At 41.0% G+C, this 22,486-nt stretch overlaps 1 protein-coding gene across 1 annotated transcript in view; it reads right to left on the reverse strand.

Annotated features, from left to right (window-relative positions):
* Positions 1-22,486, reverse strand: part of RXFP2 (relaxin family peptide receptor 2) — a 347,803-nt gene that overhangs the window by 324,922 nt on the left and 395 nt on the right. The window lies entirely within an intron of this gene.

Consider the following 22,486-nt stretch of genomic DNA (forward strand, 5'->3'; position numbering starts at 1 on the left):
AAAACAATTGCAATGTCAACTACAATGTTATTGCTGCTGTCTTATAAGAAATAGATTACTTTTCTTTAGACATGTCATATTCATTCTGTATATTAATTTATCCAGGTATATCAATACATGAAAGGGAATGACAACCATTCATCAAAGTTAATTTTTTTCACTTCAATAGGTAGATATTTCTGTACTTTTGGAATAAATCTTGAAAGTGGTAATAACTTTATCTTTCTATTACAGACATCAAAATCACCTGGGAAGACGGAGCTAAAGAGGTTTTCAGAGATCAGGAAAAATATTGTTTATAAAATGTAAAATAAATGAACTTACAAATACTCTTACATTTATTGAAATTATTATTTTAGCACGTTTTATGAAGTCTTCTAATACTTTTCTATTATAGCCAGTATTAACTTTTTCCACAATTTGGGCTATGGTATCTAATCCTTAGTGCACTTTTGACCTGTCTGTAAAAAAAAAAATGATCTGACCTAGTCATCTAGCTATCACTATTTTGACCTGTGTCAAAGCAACGTCTATCAGATCTCAACGGGTGCCCGTTTTTCTAGCCTTAAACACGTATTCTAATTCTTGATGCCTAATGGATCGCACTTGATGACAGGTGCCATTGTCATAGGATTATGAATGTCAAGGTCTATCTAAATGATATATTCCTAAATATCTCATAGCGGTCCATTTAGATGTGTGTGTGTGTATACACAAGACAAAAGAATGTCACGCAATCTCTTGAGAAAACTAGTGCCGACACCACTGGAATGACGCCAACATCGGAGGTGAGTATAAGCATTACGAGGGGGAAAGATAGAGATTGAGAAGAGTTTGTCCCAGTAGTGGACAACCCTTTTAAATCTAGATTTCAACTTTAGGATAAGCATCCTACTGAAGGGTTCAGCTGCAACTGGGAGCAGTGCAATGACAGGGCAAATATTGGAATGAAAGTCATTGTGAGTCTTTATGAAAAAAAGAGCACAGGGTGTAACGATTAACGTACACTGATGAGCAAAGGGTAATAATGTTTTGAACTTTTCACTTTCAGGCTCCATATCTTATTACCCGCAACTGCTTTGATGGTGAGACTACCATCATTTTATAGACAATCATCTTGGCTATCTCATACATAATTTTGATTTGCACCTATTTAGCACATGATTAGTTATGCAGATTCTTGTCATGTCACTGCATTGTTACTGTTTTGCTCCTAAAAATCTAAATTAAAATTTTTACCCTAAAAACAGTGTTACCCATTTGCTCGTCAGTGTAACTCCATAAGAAATTGGAAATATAGAACAGTGGTTATTTACTACCAAGTAATGTTACTTGAGGCAGTTTATAAACTGTATTCGGTTACACAAATCCGGAATTGTACTGCCTTTGCTTGTAAGGTGGTATGCGGATTCTATCTACTGGTATGGATATAATATTCTTCAGCATATTCATCATGTAAGTTTAAAAAAAAATAATGATACAGTACATTATATTTTCTTTAAACTTCACATTCACAAAACAGTCCAGGCTGACAGATATTATCATAGCAGCAAAGTCTGAGGCTACATGCCCACGTTGAGTATATGGTCAGCATTTTACATCAGTATTTGGAAGCCAAAACCAGGAATGGGTGATAAATACAGAAGTGGTGACGTGTTTCTATTATACTTTTGCTCTGATTGTTCCACTAGTGGATTTGGCTTACAAATACTGAGGAAAAAAATACAAAATACGCAATGTGTTCACGTGGCCTTTAGAAATGAAAATATGACTACTGTAGTCTAAAAACTGTTTTCGTCTATAATAGATGTCTTTCACCTTACATTTTCTTAAATAAGCACTCCTCATCCTCTCATCAAAATTGTTATCTTCTTAGTATATTGCAGTCATCATATTATACCGCACTGTATACTTACAATTGCTCATTTTTTACTTTTTACCCAGTTAATTCTTCTCTTTTCCGTTAGGTCTGTGACATCATGTGATTAAAAACTGTCTAGCTGAATCCATCTAAGCTCTATGTAGAAACAGGAAGTCTCTTTTCCCTGTATGAGTCATAAATCACCAGAAAAGTCCCTGTCGGGGAGAAGGGAGCAGATGGATCAGGAGTTGAAGAGGTGAATGATAATGCAGGGACAAGAGACCTCCTGTTTCAAAAATGAATTAGCTGGGTAGAAAGACAAAATAAGCAATTGTAAGTACAGAGTGGTATATAATATGATGACTACAATATATTAAGAGGGTAAAATCTTTGATGGGAGGAGGGCTTTTTGGAACCTTTGTTGGGTGAAGTCCCATTCCCAGATGAAGCATAGTCACGAAACTTGAGTTGGTTGAGGAGGATTTTGTATTTTATAAGCAGTTGGCTGTCATTTTGCTGCAGTGTGGCTGGTTACTTATCCTCTCCTTTCCTTTTGGCAGTTTACAACCTTTGGTTTCATGTATGATATTTACTTTATGTTACTATGCTCTTTTTAGTGCCATTGAGTTTTTTCTGCCATTAGGTCTTCGCTATCTAATTATTAATGTATTTTTACATACACAGTGTGCACATCTATGAGTCAATTTGAATTTTTTTATGATGCAGTCTGTCAATCCAAACGTTTAATAAACCTGAACCCTTTTTGTGACGGAGCCAATTTTAACCTTAATGACCAAGGCAAATTTTTTAAATCTGACACTTCATGTGGTAATAGCTATAATTCAATTTATCCCAGTGAATCTGAGATTGTTTTTTATTTCACCCCTATCCTAATTCAAAATACCAAGGATTGTCTGTCTGCTGTCTCTAACATCGTTTCTCCCTCTATCTGAAACTAAATCTCTCCAAAACTGAACTTCTTGTGTTTCTACCTTCTACTAACCTCACTCTACCTAACATCGAAATTACCCTGGAGGGTTCAACCATAACTCCCAAGCAGCATGGCCGCTGTCTTGGGGTCATATTCTCACCAAACTTTCCTTTACTCCCTATATCCGATCACTCACTCGCTCTTGTCACCTGCATCTTAAAATCTCCAGAATCCGACCTTTTCTCACCTTTGAAACTGCTAAGACTCTTACTGTTGCTCTTATTTATTCTCGTCTGGACTACTGCAACTCTCTTCTGATCGATCTCCCTCTTACCAAACTTTCTCCTCTCCAATCCATCTTGAATGCTGCAGCCAGAGTCATATTTCTGTCCAGCCGCTTCACCGATGCCTCCATCTTGTGCCAGTCATTACACTGGCTACCCATTCGCTACAGGGTCCAGTATAAACTCATCTCTCTCACCCACAAAGCTCTCCACAGTTCTGCACTGCCTTATATCTCCTCTCTCATCTCTGTCTATCGCCCTACACGTGCCCTCTGTTCTACAAATGACCTAAGGCTAACATCCCCTGTAATCCGAACCTCGCACCTCCGTCTACAAGACTTCTCTCATGCTGCGCCAGCTCTCTGGAATGCACTTCCCCAGACGACCAGACTGATATACCTAGCCCCGACCTGTTCAAGCGCGCTTTGAAAACCCATCTCTTCAAACAAGCCTACCACATCAACTACTCAGTAAACTAACTGTTCCCTCCTTCCAAATATTACTCTGAATCTGCACCCTACTATTCATCTGTCTCCACACCCTCCATGCACACGATAAGTGCACTTGATACTTGACTATTGCACTTAAACACACGGGCTGATGACCGGATCATGCAGCTTTGTATGAAAATCCCTATGTATTATAATTGCCAGACCTGAAATAACAAGCACTTTTGACCTTTCATTCCCCCCCCATTTCCTTGTAGATTGTAAGCTTGAGAGCAGGGACCTCACTCCTAATGTCACTGTTTAAATTGTCTTAACTTGTATTGAATTTATTGTCTGTACATGTCCCCGCTTAATTGTAAAGTACTGTGGAATATGTTGGTGCTATATAAATAAAAATTATTATTATTATTATTATTATTATATTGATAGAATCACATTTTTATGTTCTACTCTGAGCACTTAAACTGAAAGTACTGAAAGTAAGGCTCCTGAGAGAAAATTATCTTTATTCCTCCTGGGGCCACCAGCTTTCTATCATACAGGAGTGCCAGGAGCAATTAGGCTATGTGCACACGTTCAGGATTTTTTGCGTTTTTTTTTTGCGGTTTTCGGGCGCTTTCCGCGGGAAAAATGCTTAAACAAGGCATACATAAGCATCCCATCATTTTTAATGCATTGTGCAATTTTTGTGCACATGATGCGTTTTTTTCCAAGAAAAAAAAACGCATCGCGGTAAAAAACGCAGCATGTTCATTAATTTTGCGGATTTAACAGATTATTATAATTATTCTAATAAGGTGCATTTTAGCATCTGTGTTACAATCACAAGTCGCAGCCGGATTGGGAGTCTATTGAGCCAAACTACAGTGACAGCATCATAGATCTATGGAATACCGTAGCTTGGGTAATAAAATGCAAAGTCATTCAGAGACATGGGCCAGTGATAGAGATATTAAAATGCTATGAAATATATCAGCCCATATGATGTCTTATGAAAGTCTCTGGGGTTTTCAACTGGATTATTTGAAACTCAGTATAAATTGATTGCATATTGTTAGTGGCATTGTGGTTGTGCAGAAACCATGCAGACATTAAGGAAAGCAAGAAGTTTACACTGAATTTCTAATAATCTAGTTAAAAGGTCCTGAATTGCATCTCAGCCGGTGCTGGCCGCCATGCGGGATTATGCCCTAACACACATCACACATGTATTTAGAAAGAAAATGTAATAGAGTCTTCTGGTGACTTTCCTCGGGTTAATAACTCATTAAAAATGAAACGCCGTAGCAGTTACAGTCTCTGTAGACAATGTTTAATTCCACAACTTGAATGCCATTAGATCATATCATTGCTCACATTAGCTGGTAAACATAACTGTCCTACAGCAGAAAATGTTTTACAAGAAATTGTTTTCTTTGAGTAAACTGCACAACACATGTCAAAGTTACTCCAGAAACATAAGTGAACAACAAGCAACTCTGCAGGAATACTTACTATGGAAATCACATGCGGAACAGTAAAACTTCACAGATGTTGAGATAAATAATAATAATCTGCTCTGAACTGAACAAAGTTTTTCAAAGCCAACAGACATTGTAAAAGTATTTAATAACAATTTAGTTATAAGACAGGGGTCATTACACCACTTTTTCAATTTAACATAAGCGCTTTTGGTTCATTTTAGGAACAAAATAAGCTTCCTTCTATTTTGAGCTAAATTCAAAAAGCAAAAAGAATATAATACAAAAAACTGATGTTATTCAAGAAATACTGTACATATGTGAGGGTGAGCCAGGGTGGTAGTCATAGACGAAAGTAATCCCTGCATCACACCCTGGCCTCTCCCCACAGTACAATTGTTCCTTTCCTTTGACATACCTGCATTCTGGGTCTCCTTGCCATCAGGGTCTACCCTGGACCACCACTGATGCTTTGTAGATGGCACTGCACAAAGAGAGACACAGTCTAGCTCAACTTTAACAACAACAGCTTTACTTGATTCTGTACGCAGCATATTCACATTCTTTCCAGCATCAACATCAGGTTTCCCAACATGTAACTTCTCTTCTGTCCCAGTCCTTCTCTCTCCATCGCTAAGCTCGCTTCCAGGACGGACCGTACCATTTGGTCTGTCAGCGTCCTCTCTGCTCAGCCTTACGACATCTGGGGACTCCCTCAGTTGTTTCGCCCCGGCTCTGAGGGCATTGGCCCACGCAATAAGCTGCCACATGATGAGCGATCTGCCCGTACTGCTTAGCATTCATCTACCTAGCAAATGCAGTCCCAGTAATACTGCACCGCTAGCACTGTTACTTTTGTTCCTTCTGATGAGGTCCTGGCCAGGGATGCTATATGGCTGGGCCTTACTCTTCATCTAAAGTTGCGTGGCACGATAGAGCCCAGGGCTGGCTAGCCCAAGTGAGCTGCACGGGCACCCTGGCCCTAACTGAGATCTACAAGGAAGTCCTTCCTGTCTTATCCACCATGCCCCTCCTATCTTAACTATTCACATGTTTTTTTGTGCCCCATCTAGTGGCCAAATTAAGCACTGTGCTTTCCCTATAACAACCTATACATGAGGGTCATATACATACACAGCAGCATTTGTAATAGCATAATATTATACAAACAATTACCCAGGGCATATTTTAAAGGGTGGGGCATACACCAGTTTCTGCCACCCCTTACACATATATAACACATATACATGGATTAGCCATAACACTAAACCCATTTGGCTTAAACTTTAAGGATAATTGTAATTCTATGTGATTTTTCACAATTAACTGTCCAGCATGTATACATGAGGATCAGCACTATGTCAGTCTATTATATTGCTTTTATCTGGAAGATCCACCAGTTTTCTTATCTACAGCTTCTATCCAGTTTGCAATTGACTCTGAGTTGGTGGGAGGAGACTAGTTGCTTTGTTATCTCCACTGCAGGCACACAGAGAGGTATTCCTGCACTTCATTTCTTAGCATAAGAGAAGCAGCAGCATCATGATGAAAGTTAAAGGGTTTATTCAGGACTTTTTTTATAACAAGGTCCTGAAAACTAACAGGCAGGTCGTTGCTAGCTGTTCTACACAGTGCTGGCACTGAGCAGTCTGTTATGACCCCAATGGCAGAGGGTCTCAGAAATAATTACTAAGTCTGCAAACACAAAAAAACAGCTCATAGGGCAGTGGTAACTGAGCTGACCATATATCTAATCCTAGCACCACAAATAGCAGCAGCCGGGGAACGTGCCTACGTTGGTTCTAGATGTCTCGCGCCAGCCGGAGAACTAACTAACCCTAGAAGGGAAAAGAAAGACCTTTCTTGCCTCCAGAGAAAAGACCCCAAAAGTTGGATACAAGCCCCCAACAAATAATAACGGTGAGGTAAGAGGAAAAGACAAACGTAAGAATGAGCTAGGAATTTAGCAAAGAGAGGCCCACTAGCTAATAGCAGAATATAGAAAGATGACTTATATGGTCAGCAAAAACCCTATCAAAATATCCACGCTGGATATTCAAGAACCCCCGAACCGTCTAACGGCCCGGGGGCAGAACACCAGCCCCCTAGAGCTTCCAGCAAGGTCAGGAATCACATTTAGTACAAGCTGGACAAAAATAAGAGCAAGCAAATAACCAAAAAACAAAGAAGCAGGACTTAGCTTAATTTTGCACGAACCAGGACCAGCAGACAGGAGCAAACAGAAAGGATCTGATTACAACGATGCCAGGCACTGGACTAAGGATCCAGGAAGTTTATATAGCAACACCCCTGGACTAACGACCCAGGTGGGTGCCAAACTGAGGAAAGACAATCCCAGAGTCATATCACTAGTAACCACAAGAGGGAGCCAAAAAGTCTAATTCACAACAGTACCGCCCCCTTAAGGAGGGGTCACCGAACCCTCACCAAGACCACCAGGGCGATCAGGATGAGCAGCGTGAAAGGCATGAACTAAATCGGCCGCATGCACATCAGAGGCAACCACCCAGGAATTATCCTCCTGACCATAGCCCTTCCACTTGACCAGATACTGAAGCCTCCGTCTGGAGAGATGAGAATCCAAGATCTTCTCCACCACGTACTCCAACTCGCCCTCAACCAACACCGGAGCAGGAGGCTCAACAGAAGGAACCACAGGTACAACGTACCGCCGCAACAAAGACCTATGGAACACGTTGTGAATGGCAAACGACACCGGAAGATCCAAGCGAAAGGACACAGGATTAAGGATTTCCAATATCTTGTAAGGACCGATGAAGCGAGGCTTAAATTTAGGAGAGGAGACCTTCATAGGAACAAATCGAGAAGACAGCCATACCAAATCCCCAACACGAAGTCGGGGACCCACACCGCGGCGGCGGTTGGCAAAACGCTGAGCCTTCTCCTGTGACAACTTTAAGTTGTCCACCACATGATTCCAGATCTGCTGCAACCTATCCACCACAGAATCTACCCCAGGACAGTCAGAAGGCTCCACATGTCCCGAGGAAAAACGAGGGTGGAAACCAGAGTTGCAGAAAAATGGCGAAACCAAAGTAGCGGAACTAGCCCGATTATTAAGGGCAAACTCAGCCAACGGCAAGAAGGTCACCCAATCATCCTGATCTGCCGAAACAAAACACCTCAAATAAGCCTCCAGAGTCTGATTAGTTCGCTCCGTTTGTCCATTAGTCTGAGGATGAAAGGCAGACGAAAACGACAAATCAATGCCCATCCTAACACAAAAGGATCGCCAGAACCTGGAAACAAACTGGGATCCTCTGTCAGACACAATATTCTCAGGAATGCCGTGTAAACGAACCACATTCTGAAAGAACACAGGAACCAGATCGGAAGAGGAAGGCAGCTTAGGCAAAGGAACCAAATGGACCATCTTGGAGAAGCGATCACATATCACCCAGATGACAGACATGCCCTGAGACACCGGGAGATCTGAAATGAAATCCATGGAAATGTGTGTCCAAGGCCTCTTCGGGACAGGCAAGGGCAAGAGCAACCCGCTGGCACGAGAACAGCAAGGCTTAGCTCGAGCACAAGTCCCACAGGACTGCACAAATGACCGCACATCCCGTGACAAGGAAGGCCACCAAAAGGACCTAGCCACCAGATCTCTGGTGCCAAAAATTCCCGGATGCCCTGCCAACACCGAGGAATGAACCTCGGAAATGACTCTGCTGGTCCACTTATCAGGAACAAACAGTCTGTCAGGTGGACAAGAGTCAGGTCTACCAGCCTGAAATCTCTGCAACACACGTCGCAAATCAGGAGAAATGGCTGACAAGATAACTCCCTCTTTAAGAATACCAACTGGTTCTGCGACTCCAGGAGAGTCAGGCACAAAGCTCCTTTTAAGAGCATCAGCCTTCACATTCTTTGAACCTGGTAAATACGAGACCACAAAGTCAAAACGGGAGAAAAACAATGACCAGCGGGCCTGTCTAGGATTCAGGCGTTTAGCAGACTCGAGATACATCAAATTTTTGTGATCAGTCAAGACCACCACACGATGCTTAGCACCCTCGAGCCAATGACGCCACTCCTCAAATGCCCACTTCATGGCCAGCAACTCCCGATTGCCAACATCATAATTCCGCTCAGCAGGCGAAAACTTCCTAGAGAAGAAAGCACATGGTCTCATTACCGAGCAACCAGGGCCTCTCTGCGACAAAACGGCCCCTGCCCCAATCTCAGAAGCATCCACTTCGACCTGAAAGGGAAGTGAGACATCAGGCTGGCACAAAACAGGCGCCGAAGTAAACCGGCGCTTCAACTCTTGGAACGCCTCCACGGCTGCAGGAGCCCAGTTAGCAACATCAGAACCTTTCTTGGTCATATCCGTCAAAGGTTTAACAACGCTAGAAAAATTAGCGATAAAACGACGGTAGAAGTTAGCAAAACCCAAGAACTTCTGAAGACTCTTAACTGACGTGGGTTGAGTCCAATCATGAATAGCTCGGACCTTGACTGGGTCCATCTCCACAGCAGAAGGGGAAAAAATAAACCCCCAAAAGGGAACCTTCTGTACTCCAAAGAGACACTTTGAGCCCTTAACAAACAAAGCATTCTCACGCAAAACCTGAAACACCATCCTGACCTGCTCCACATGTGAGTCCCAATCTTCAGAGAAAACCAGAATATCATCCAGATAAACAATCATAAATTTATCCAGATACTTCCGGAAAATATCATGCATAAAGGACTGAAACACTGAGGGAGCATTAGAGAGCCCAAAAGGCATCACCAAGTACTCAAAATGACCTTCGGGCGTATTAAATGCAGTCTTCCATTCATCTCCTTGCTTAATGCGCACAAGGTTGTACGCACCACGAAGATCTATCTTGGTGAACCACTTGGCACCTTTAATCCGGGCAAACAAGTCCGACAACAGAGGCAAAGGATACTGAAATTTAACAGTGATTTTATTCAGAAGCCGATAGTCAATACAAGGTCTCAAAGATCCGTCCTTCTTGGCCACAAAAAAGAATCCCGCACCAAGAGGGGAAGAGGATGGACGGATATGCCCATTCTCCAGAGACTCCTTGATATACGAACGCATTGCGGCATGCTCAGGTACAGACAGATTAAATAGTCTTCCCTTAGGAAATTTACTACCTGGAATCAAATCTATGGCGCAGTCACAGTCCCTATGAGGAGGCAGAGCACTGGACCTGGACTCGCTGAATACATCCTGATACATCTGGTTTGCTCCTGCGGTGGAGCGCATGCGCTGCACACCTGGCCCTGCCACCCGTCGCGGCGGCGTCTCTTTTGCTTTGCGCGTGCGCGCTGGGGATCCTCATCCCCAGGCGCCCCCGCGGGCATGACGCCTGCCGTGACGTCTGGCTCGGCTGGTGGTGCGCGCATGCGCCCTTCTATACCGCTGGTACTCTCTTACACCTTTATATCTGTGCGCCTGCGCTGCGCCTCTCTCCTCTGCCCGCCGACTCGGCCGCGCTCGCGCACCTCGCGCGTGCGCTCTGGTTTCATCCCGGGTGCACCTGTGGCGGTGTGTGACGCGATTTGCGGCGCCGGGTTTGGTTTGGGGCGCACGCATGCGCCGTACACGTTGCTACCATTGGCTCACACCGGTCAGATGACAAATCTTCGGCTATTCACCGGATGTATTTAAGGGGCATCATATACACCTAGGCTCTATCTCCCCTTGATAAAGCCATCTTCTTGTGGGCGAAACGCGCATCGGGGCGTTTTTGTGGACCCCATCCGGTGTGCCCTGCTTCGGAGTTCTCTACTGGTAAGCGCTGCAATTTGTATTTCTTTATCCTTATGCCACATGGCGTTTTACTGCCATCATAGGTAATCTTGTATTCACAGCAGCAGACCATACACATGGTTAACCTATGTAGTAGTCTCCGTTCACAGCGCACACCGGTGGGTTGCTTTCCACTCTCTCTTTTAACCTCCTTGAGCACTGTATTCATTTACTGAATGCTTTTATGTATATTTTTGCTACTAAGCATGTAAATCATATGCCATTTAATAAAGTATTTTCTATTGGCTAAATACCTATTGTCTCCTATTGTTCTCCTTCTTTCAATGTCTTTCATGGAGCTGGTTCCCTTTTTTGGTGGGGGGTTGCGTTGCACTACTTAGTGCTTTCACCCCTCCTGTATCAAATATGTTGCCTGGTTTTGTTCTCATACATCCTGATAATCAGACAAATACTCAGGAACTTCCGAAGGAGTAGAGGAAGCAATAGACACCGGCGGAGAATCACCATGAATTCCCTGACAGCCCCAACTTGACACAGACATTGCCTTCCAATCCAAGACTGGATTATGGGTCTGTAACCATGGCAGACCCAAAACGACCAAATCATGCATTTTATGCAGAACAAGAAAACGAATCACCTCCCGATGTTCAGGAGTCATGCACATGGTTACCTGCGTCCAAAACTGCGGTTTATTTTCCGCCAATGGTGTAGCATCAATACCTCTAAGAGGAATAGGATTTACCAACGGTTCAAGAACAAAACCACAGCGTTGGCAAATGACAGATCCATAAGACTCAGGGCAGCGCCTGAATCCACAAACGCCATAACAGGGTAAGAAGACAATGAGCAAATTAAAGTCACAGACAAAATAAATTTAGGTTGCAAATTACCAATGGCGACAGGACTAACAACCCTTGTTAGGCGTTTAGAGCATGCTGATATAACATGTGTAGAATCACCACAGTAAAAACACAACCCATTCTGACGTCTATGATTTTTCCGCTCATTTCTAGTCTGAATTCTATCACATTGCATTAAATCAGGTGTTTGTTCAAACAACACCACCAGAGGATTAGCGGTTTTGCGCTCCCGCACATGCCGGTCAATTTGAATAGCCAGCGCCATGGAATCGTTCAGACTTGTAGGAATGGGGAAACCCACCATCACATTCTTAATGGCTTCAGAAAGGCCATTTCTGAAATTTGCGGCCAGAGCACACTCATTCCACTGAGTAAGCACGGACCATTTCCGAAATTTTTGGCAATACACTTCAGCTTCATCCTGGCCCTGAGAAATAGCCAGCAACCCTTTTTCTGCCTGAACTTCAAGATTGGGTTCCTCGTAAAGCAATCCGAGCGCCAGAAAAAACGCATCAATATTTGCCAATGCCGGATCTCCTGGCGCTAGCGAGAAAGCCCAATCCTGAGGGTCGCCCCGTAAAAAATAGATAACAATTTTAACTTGCTGAGCTGAATCTCCAGATGAACGGGGTCTCAGAGATAGAAACAATTTACAATTATTCCTGAAATTCCTAAACTTAAATCGGTCTCCAGAAAACAGTTCAGGAATAGGTATTTTAGGTTCAGACATTGGACTACTGGTAACAAAATCTTGTATGCCCTGCACACGAGCAGCAAGCTGGTCTACACTTGTAATCAAGGTCTGGACATTCATGTCTGCAGCAAGCACAAGCCACTCAGAGGTAAAGGGGAGGAAGAGAGGAAAAAAAAAAAAAAACTCAGAATTTCCTTTCTTATTATCCCACTTCTGCAATGCATTAAACATTCAATGTTGGCCTGGCATACTGTTATGACCCCAATGGCAGAGGGTCTCAGAAATAATTACTAAGTCTGCAAACACAAAAAACCAGCTCATAGAGCAGTGGTAACTGAGCTGACCATATATCTAATCCTAGCACCACAAATAGCAGCAGCCGGGGAACGTGCCTACGTTGGTTCTAGATGTCTCGCGCCAGCCGGAGAACTAACTAACCCTAGAAGGGAAAAGAAAGACCTTTCTTGCCTCCAGAGAAAAGACCCCAAAAGTTGGATACAAGCCCCCAACAAATAATAACGGTGAGGTAAGAGGAAAAGACAAACGTAAGAATGAGCTAGGAATTTAGCAAAGAGAGGCCCACTAGCTAATAGCAGAATATAGAAAGATGACTTATATGGTCAGCAAAAACCCTATCAAAATATCCACGCTGGATATTCAAGAACCCCCGAACCGTCTAACGGCCCGGGGGGAGAACACCAGCCCCCTAGAGCTTCCAGCAAGGTCAGGAATCACATTTAGTACAAGCTGGACAAAAATAAGAGCAAGCAAATAACCAAAAAACAAAGAAGCAGGACTTAGCTTAATTTTGCACGAACCAGGACCAGCAGACAGGAGCAAACAGAAAGGATCTGATTACAACGATGCCAGGCACTGGACTAAGGATCCAGGAAGTTTATATAGCAACACCCCTGGACTAACGACCCAGGTGGGTGCCAAACTGAGGAAAGACAATCCCAGAGTCATATCACTAGTAACCACAAGAGGGAGCCAAAAAGTCTAATTCACAACAGCAGTCATAGTAACATAGTAACATAGTTAGCAAGGCCGAAAAAAGACATTTGTCCATCCAGTTCAGCCTATATTCCGTCAGAATAAGTCACCAGATCTACGTCCTTCTAAAGAACCTAATGACTGTAAGATACAATATTGTTACGCTCCAGGAAGACATCCAGGCCGCTCTTGAGCCCCTTGACTGAGTTCGCCATCACCACCTCCTCAGGCAAAGAATTCCAGCTACTCACTGCCCTAACAGTAAAGAATCCTCTTCTATGTTGGTGGAAAAACCTTCTCTCCTCCAGACGCAGAGAATGCCCCCTTGTGACCATCACTTTTCTTGGTATAAACAGATCCTCGGAGAGATATTTGTATTGTCCCCTTATATACTTAGTTCACCCCTCAGTCGTCTTTTTTCTAGACTAAATAATCCTAATTTTGCTAATCTCTGGGTGTTGTAGTTCCCCCATCCCCTTTATTAATTTTGTTGCCCTCCTTTGTACTCGCTCTAGTTCCATTATATTGTTCCTGAGCACCGGTGCCCAAAACTGTACACAGTATTCCATGTGCGGTCTCACCAGGGATTTGTACAGAGGCAGTATAATGCTCTCATCATGTGTATCCAGACCTCTTTTAATGCACCCCATGATCCTATTTGCCTTGGCAGCTGCTGCCTGGCACCGGCTGCTCCAGGTAAGTTTATCATTAACTAGCATCCCCAAGTCCTTCTCCATGTCAGATTTACCCAGTGGTTTCCCGTTCAGTGTGTAATGGTGATTCCTTCTTCCCATGTGTATAACCTTACAATTATCATTGTTAAACTTCATCTGCCACCATTCGGCCCAAGCTTCCAACTTAACCAGATCCATCTGTAGCAGATTACTATCTTCTCTTGTATTGACTGCTTTACATAATTTTATATCATCTGCAAATATCGATATTTTACTGTGTAAACCTTCTACCAGATCGTTAGTAAACATGTTAAAGGGAATAGGTCCCAACACCGATCCTTGCGGTGCCCCACTGATCACAGCGACCCAGTTAGAGAATAAACCATTCATAACCACACTCTTTTTTTCTATCGCTAAGCCAGTTACTTACCCATTTACATACATTTTTCCCGAGACCCAGAATTCTCATTTTGTGTACCAACCTCTTGTGCGGCACAGTATTAAATGCTTTAGAAAAATCAAGATATACCACGTTCAATGACTCACCTTGGTCCAGTCTATAGCTTACCTCTTCATAAAAACTGATTACATTGGTTTGACAGGAGCGATTCCTCATAAACCCATGCTGATATGTAGTTGAACAGTTATTCTCATTGAGATAATCCAGAATAACATCCCTCAGAAACCCTTCAAATATTTTACCAACAATAGGGGTTAGACTTACTGGCCTCTGGTGGATCAGACCCCGTTGCTATAGAGTCCCTAAATGTAAGAAATAATGGTTTGTCTATTATATTACTTAGTTCTCTTAGTACTCGTGGGTGTATGCCATTGGGACCCAGAGATTTATCTATTTTAATCTTATTTAGCCGGTTTCGCACCTCTTCTTGGTGACCCTTAATAAAGGGTTTTCTTTGTCTCTCGACAACTCACCTAGCATTTCATTGATGAGGATTTAGCTGCTTCGCATCAACAGGGCAGCTGTTCTTCTCCTCGGCTGCTCTGTCAATGGGGCATGACTCCTGACATGATGCTGATTAAAAGCTGGTTCACTGCAGTAAGGCAATGGGGAACCAGCTGTCAATCAGCATGACATCAGCATTCACACCCCGTCAACAGAGTAGAATGGAAGAAAAGCAGTTGCTCTGTTGACGTGACGTCAGTGGAAGCCACTGAATCAATTGCAGGAAAGGTCTGTGACCAGTCTGTGCTATCAAGGATCGGTGCCTACCATAACAAGCAGGTAGATAGCAACAAAGCCACACCTCCTGATGAAGTTAAGGCGGTGAAACTTGCATCGAGGCTCCCGCTGTGTCCTACATGAGCTGCTGAATTTTACTGACAACATGTCTCAAGATAAAATTACTTTACATTATCGGTTCCTAATTTAGATATGATCTTTACCCTGGGACATTGATGCTAGGTTCCTAACATGAAGCCAGTAGCAGCAACTATCTATGCTTGTCTCCTATCTTAGATGAACTCTCTCATAGGAGATTTTTGTGCGGCAGCATTATCATTATTTTCTGCCCTCTCATAAATTCTGCTAGCTGATTTTAAAGGGCAATGCATTTTATCATTGATCTTAATTCTTTACCCCACCAGCATAGTTCCTTTATACTGTACATGTCTATCTATCTATACTGATTTATGAACAGTTTGTTGAAAGTACAGTTTCTATTTAATAAGGTTGAATATCTCATACTTATGGCACCTGCCATTGCTGTTGGTACATGGGTTATATTAGCCAGCAAGTAAATAGTCAGTTTTTTCAAGTTAATGCATTGAAAGCAGGAAAATGGGCAAGGGTAAGAATCTGAGTGGCTCTTAGCAACTCTGAAAGAATGAAATTGTGATGAGTAGATGAATGACTCGTAGCATCTCTAGAACATCAGATTTTGTGCGGTATTCTGTGTATGCAGCGGTTAGTACCTACCAAAAGTGCTTGAATGAAGATCAATTGGTGTACTGGTGATAGGAATTAGGCATACAAGTTTCATTTATGCTTATCTGACATGAAAGCTAGCCAATCTGGTCCAATCCCACAGAAGAACTGCTGTAACTCTAATTGCTGAAATGGTTTCTCTGGCTATGATACGGTGTATCACATAGTGCATTACAGCTCGTTCTGTATGACTCCAAGTACTCATACATAATTTAGAAAGCCAATGCTGACCCTTCACCACTGATATGGCCACATGAGTGTCGGGACTAGGTCATCAAGCAATGTAAAAAGAGTTTTGGTCTCGTAATCAAATTTTCTTTTACACTGGGTTGGCCAGATGTGTTTTACTTACCTGGCAGCAGATGGTACCGGGATGCACTATATGCAGAATTCTCATCAACAGGGGCAATGTAATTGTTCTATGAAGCCTATGGCCCTAACATTCACGTGGATGTTCCTTTCACAAATTTTACCTGCCTAAGTAAGCACATGCCTTCATGACAGTAGTTAACCTTGGTATAATGACCTCTTGTAGCAGTATAATGTACCCTGCTACAGTGCACAAATTGTTCAGTAGTGGCTTAAGGAACATGTCAAACTGCATATTGTGGATAACTTGTCTCCATATTTTCCAGATCTTAATCTACGCATCTTTGGTATTTGCTGAAAGAACAAATCTGAATCATGGGGCCTCACAATACAATGTACAGGATTTAGAGATCTACCGCTAACACTTTGGTGCCAGATATCACAGAACAATTTCCAAGGTCTTGTTTGTGAAGTCAAGTTCTCAATGAGTCATAATTGCTTTGGCAATATGTGTGTGTTGGGAGGGGAAAAGGAAAAACAATATTTTAATGTCATGTTGATGTTATATATCCTTGAAAGGTAAGATTTTAATCAATTTCTCAGTCAACACAAGTATAATTTGTTAAAAGTACTTGTCAATTTAAAATTTTGACAAGACTGAGTCTCATAGTGTTAGGGTTGGCGGATTGCATTAAATAATGTAATTGAGAAAGTGGATTCGCAACCCTGGGTCCACCATGCAGAGATGTTAAACTGCAGATAGTGTGAACAATGACGGAACACACAGCGAGTGATTGCTAGCACTCACTGAGTTCAACGTCACTCAGTGAACTACACACGAAGCTGTGTCACTCGCACACAGTCACGGAATAGATGATCTGCTATAGAGCTGTGTCACTTGCACACAGTAATGGAATAGAAATGACGCCACATACGATCCCCGTTAACCTCACATGTGATCGAAACCCGCACACGGGGTAAATAGAAAACAGTGGTAACACAGCCAGCAAAAATACTCAGCCGATTCCTCTCCGGAGGTACCAGAATTTTAATGGCTTACCGCCGACCCTGAGCACATGCTGACATATCCCACACTGTAGCAATGTCTCATACATAGATGTAAAAAGGTTGATACTAGCGCACCGGCATGCACCTCTGAGAGCCTTTTATATGTAAAGCTCAAGTCCAGCCGGACAGGACCTTGCCCGTGGACCAATACACAGCTGCCACATCACCAGAGCAGCTGACGACCGACCACCAATGAGACGTCGCCACATCACGAGCATGCTCAGTAGAGTGATTTCTGGACTTAGTCTCCAGAGCATTCGCTCGTTGCTGCCTAACGCTGGTTACCATAGGCTTGACTGAAGAGCCAGCAGTAACCAGACAAATAGCACGAGCCTGAGAAAGATGCTGGGACCAATGTCTATGCTCAGCAGCACCCACAGAGGCCAAAGATGGGAGACTGCAGATGCGGGATTTACCACATGCAGCGGACGAATCCCGGCACCTAGCACATAGATCATTTTTAACTCATTACATGAAAGTAAGGTCAATAATACAAGTTGCATCCAAAATCTTCAGTTTTACTAAAATTAGTTGATGCAAAAATGAATACACCCAACATCAAAGACTATTACATCTAGTATTTTGTATGATCTCCATGATTTTCAAGGACACCATCAAGTCTTCAAGGCATGGACTGAACAAGTTAGCAACATATTGCATCATCTATTTTTTCCATTCTTTAAGAATGACCTCTTTTAGAGCCTAAATGCTGGATGGAGAGCGATACTCAACTTGTCTCTTCAGAATTCCCCATAGGTGTTTGGTTGAGTTCAGATCAGGAGACACACTTGACCACTGGATCACATTCACCTTCATAAATGCAACAGTGGCCTTAGTGTTTTTTGGATCATTGCCATGTTGGAAAAATGTGCATCTTTCAAGGGCATGGAGTGATGGTAGCATATTTTCTTTCAATATAGAGCTGTACATCTGTGAGTTGATGATACCATCAAAGAATTGTAGCTCCCTGACACCAGCAACACTCATGTAGCCCCACATAAGGACACTGCCACCACCATGTTTCACTGTAGGGACCAGACATTTTTCTTAGTATTAATCACCTTTGCAACCTCATAGAAATTGGAAGACATCAGTTCCAAAAAAAACAATTATCTTGGTCTCATCACTCCAGAGTATACAGTCTCTATAGTCTTCATACTGTATTATTCAGCATAGACCTTGGCAAATTATAGGTGAGCTTTTTTGTGCATGGGCTTTAGGAGAGGCTTCCTTTGGTGGCAAAACCCATGCAAACCATTCCTCTGCAGTATACGCTGTATTGTGTAAAGGGAATCACTTATCCAGGCTTTTTTAATTCTTTAGCTAACTACAGTGAACTTGCATGTTGATTTTCTTCAACGTTTCTCATCAGAAAATTCTTCTATTTAGATGCTAACTTCCATAGTTGGCATGAACATCCCTGTGTGATGGTTACAGATCCATCTTTGTTCATTTTTTAAATCATTTTTGCTCCAGTATTCTGACTGATAAGTAAAGCTTTGCTGATCTTCTAATAGCCTTTACCTTACCTGTATAAAGAAATTATTTTTTTCCTCAGGTCATGTGGCATTTCTTTTCCATGTGGTGCTATTGCTGACAGCATGAAATGGGAATAGGTGTTCTTTGCTATGTAATACTTTTTATAGTTACCTGTCTGCTTAATGAATAATTAGACTTACTGGTGGTTGAATTTTTGTTCATTCAAATTTTGTAATCTAAACTGTAACTTTGCTCCGTAGACTTTAACTGGGTTGTATTCATTTTTGCAATATGGTCTTTAGTTAAGTTTATTAGGAAGATTACTTTTTTATGTGAAAAATAACAAATCGCATTTGCCATCAGTGGACCACATTTGTGGGAGTAGTAGTAGTATGGGATTCCATAGAAAGAGTTGATTGAAAGGAAACGAAAGGTTTTCTGACAGATCTGTTTGCGTGTACTCATTGATGCTGGACACTGTATATATCTTGTCTTTACTATTGCTACGATTACACATCCCATAGATCTAACTAAGCATTTGAGAGGTGAGCTGAAAGAACACACATATGTATATATATATATATATATATATATATATATATACAATGTTCTATCTGATCAGTATATATGTATATATATGTCAGTATATATATATATAGGCAGAATGAATCTAGTCAGATGAAAAATGGTAGTAATTTATTTGTCTGCTGTATGTGAATTTTGTGAAGACTATCCATTTTTATTTAAAAATACATTTACATTTTAGTTATATAAAATATAAGGTTAATGGATGGCCAAGTAAATAATGTAACCGCGATGCATTCTAAAAAGAAAAGATTATTAAACTAAATAAAACTTGTAATATCTGTATGATGTGTTATAAATGTGAAAGCAGGATGTAAGAGCATAAAATATTATCTTTTGAGAGAAGAGTTACATATTAGAAGTATTATTGAAAATCGCGAAATTTTCAGACTAGGAACAAATGTGTTGGAATCAATTTCATAGTAATATATATATATATATATATATATATATATATATATATATACAGTATATACTGTATATATGGAAATTAAACATTGCATGTATATACATAATATTTTTTATGTATAATGGAATTTTTATAATCTTTAGACAAAATATATATACATTTTGAAAGCGCCTGTATTATTACAGAACCTCTCCGCACACATATGTTTTACAAGAATAAACTTGTTATTACATTAACCACAAATCTTTGTATTAATTCCTTGTAAACACTGTAGTTTAGTATGTAGTATTTACAATACTATGGAATATTCCTCCTGACTGAGAAGCTGTATGGGATGTGTAACTAGGGCATTTAGATCAAATATCTTAGATCTGGGATCCACTGGAGTAATTAATATGAAAACTTCCTGGCCTATTGGCAACTTAATCCAATTAGTCAAATCTTGCAAAGTATCAGTGCCAGAACAAGTCTGCTGTCCTGCACATTTTCTGGCAATGAAACACACTTCTCCAGAGAGCTAATGTGTTATGTATCTCCTGCCTGTAAGACAGATCTGTGCTCGGGACTCTAAAATTCCTCACCCTCCACTTTAGATGGATTCATCTTTTTCTATACCTTCTGCCAATGCATTTTTATTTCATCTGTCACATATAGAGAGAAAGGAAATTGTACAGGCATTAAGGTCATCGCACTTAAAGCGTGGAAACATTATCCAAGGTGGTGTTCTACCAGAATCAAGGGTAACAAAGAAAACAATGCGATCTTGTAGACTGTGAGCCCTCGCGGGCAGGGTCCTCTCTCCTCCTGTACCAGTTATGACTTGTATTGTTCAAGATTATTGTACTTGTTTTTATTATGTATACCCCTCCTCACATGTAAAGTGCCATGGAATAAATGGCGCTATAATAATAAATAATAATAAATAATAATAATATAGATGGCAACATCACATTTAGGTAACGTTCCCACAATGAGTTTTTGCTGAATTTTTTGCACTGTGTATTTTTGAAAAAAAACACAAGTAACATATTTAACTTAATGGATGCAGAATTAGTGTAGAATTGGTGCAGAAAATCTGCAACATCAAAGTTCAGCAAAAGCTGATCATGAGACCCAACTTAGGCTTAAGATCTTTATATAAATTGTTCAATAAAGCCACGCCGCATTCTAAGAAGAAAAGTGAAAGTGCCCAGTAATTACAGACATTAAGCCACACCGCATTCTAAAAAGAATAGTGCCCAGTAATTAGAGACATTAAGCCACGCCGCATTCTAAGAAGAAAAGTGCCCAGTAATTAGAGACATTAAGCCACACCGCATTCTAAAAAGAAAAGTGCCCAGTAATTAGAGACATTAAGCCACGCCGCATTCTAAGAAGAAAAGTGCCCAGTAATTAGAGACATTAAGCCACACCGCATTCTAAGAAAAGAAACTATGTAATAAACAACAGCAATAAAAATAAACAAATACAACACACAGAAAAAAATATACAAAATATTTACTTTTCTGTTTTTCTTTCTCTCTCTGAAATGCATATTCGAAAATAAATAACAGAGCAGCACATTTCACAAATGAAAATGAAAAAAAGTCCTCCGAGAACAATAGACAGCAAAGATCCACCAGGGATAAAGAACAAAAAAATAGAGATGGAACTCCAAAAGTTAAAGGCGAAAACAATACGAGTTTTTATTCATCCTAGATGCACAATGATGTTTTTCTTAGTCATATCATATGCACATTTACTGTAAAAATATGATTGCACCGATAAAAACCATAGTCTTTAAAGTTGTTAGTACTGTTGCCTTGCAGCGCTGGAGTCCTGGGTTTAAATCCCACCAAGGACAACACCTGCAAGAAGTTTGTATGCTCTCCCCGTGTTTCCCTTGGTTTCCCCTGGATTCTCCAGTTTCCTCCCACACTTCACAGACATACTGATAGGGAATTTAGATTGTGAGCCCCAATGGGGACAAGTGCTGATAATGTCTGTAAAGAGCTGGAGAATATGATGGCGCTATATAAGCAAATATAATAAATAAAAAATACCGTAATAATAAAATAGATATATGAAACTTTAACATTGCTACATTTGAGCCTCACAAAACTTTTACCTACATTAAATTAATGGACCTAAGGTCATCACTGAGGATGAAGACAGGGGTGATAAGTAACCACTGTCTAGTTCTATACCTCTGCATTTATAGAAAATCCAAGAGCCACATTATCATAACCAATCAAAAAATATTAACACAAAATGTCAAAACAGCAAAAGTATAAAGGCTAAATAATATTTTATTAAGCCATGAATGATAAATGGTACAAACTCCTTGCACCATTCCCGGTCTAGAGACTGTAAAAAAAAAACTAGTGAAAGGAAATGGAGAACTTTGCAAAATAATCACTTGAAAGTATAATTAGTCCAAATTCCATAAATCATGGCTGATTGACTATACATAAACATACATTTTAATCATCTTAATTTTTCCATACTACGACATCAATTCTAGATTTTTATCATTTAGCAGGAACGACCTTAAATCATGAATTTATCTATTTATATTTTAATCAGAGGTGGCAGTCATTTGTGGTTTTCAAAAGGCTGCAGCTAGAACTCTTTATCACGAAAGAGACTGGAAGATGAAAAATTCAGCTCTGCTATATCTCTATCTGGGTGAATTAATGGATCAGCAAGTAAGAATAGGTTAAAAAGACAAGA

The sequence above is a fragment of the Ranitomeya variabilis genome, chromosome 3, assembly GCF_051348905.1.
Source record: "Ranitomeya variabilis isolate aRanVar5 chromosome 3, aRanVar5.hap1, whole genome shotgun sequence".
Classification (NCBI taxonomy): Eukaryota; Metazoa; Chordata; class Amphibia; order Anura; family Dendrobatidae; genus Ranitomeya; species Ranitomeya variabilis.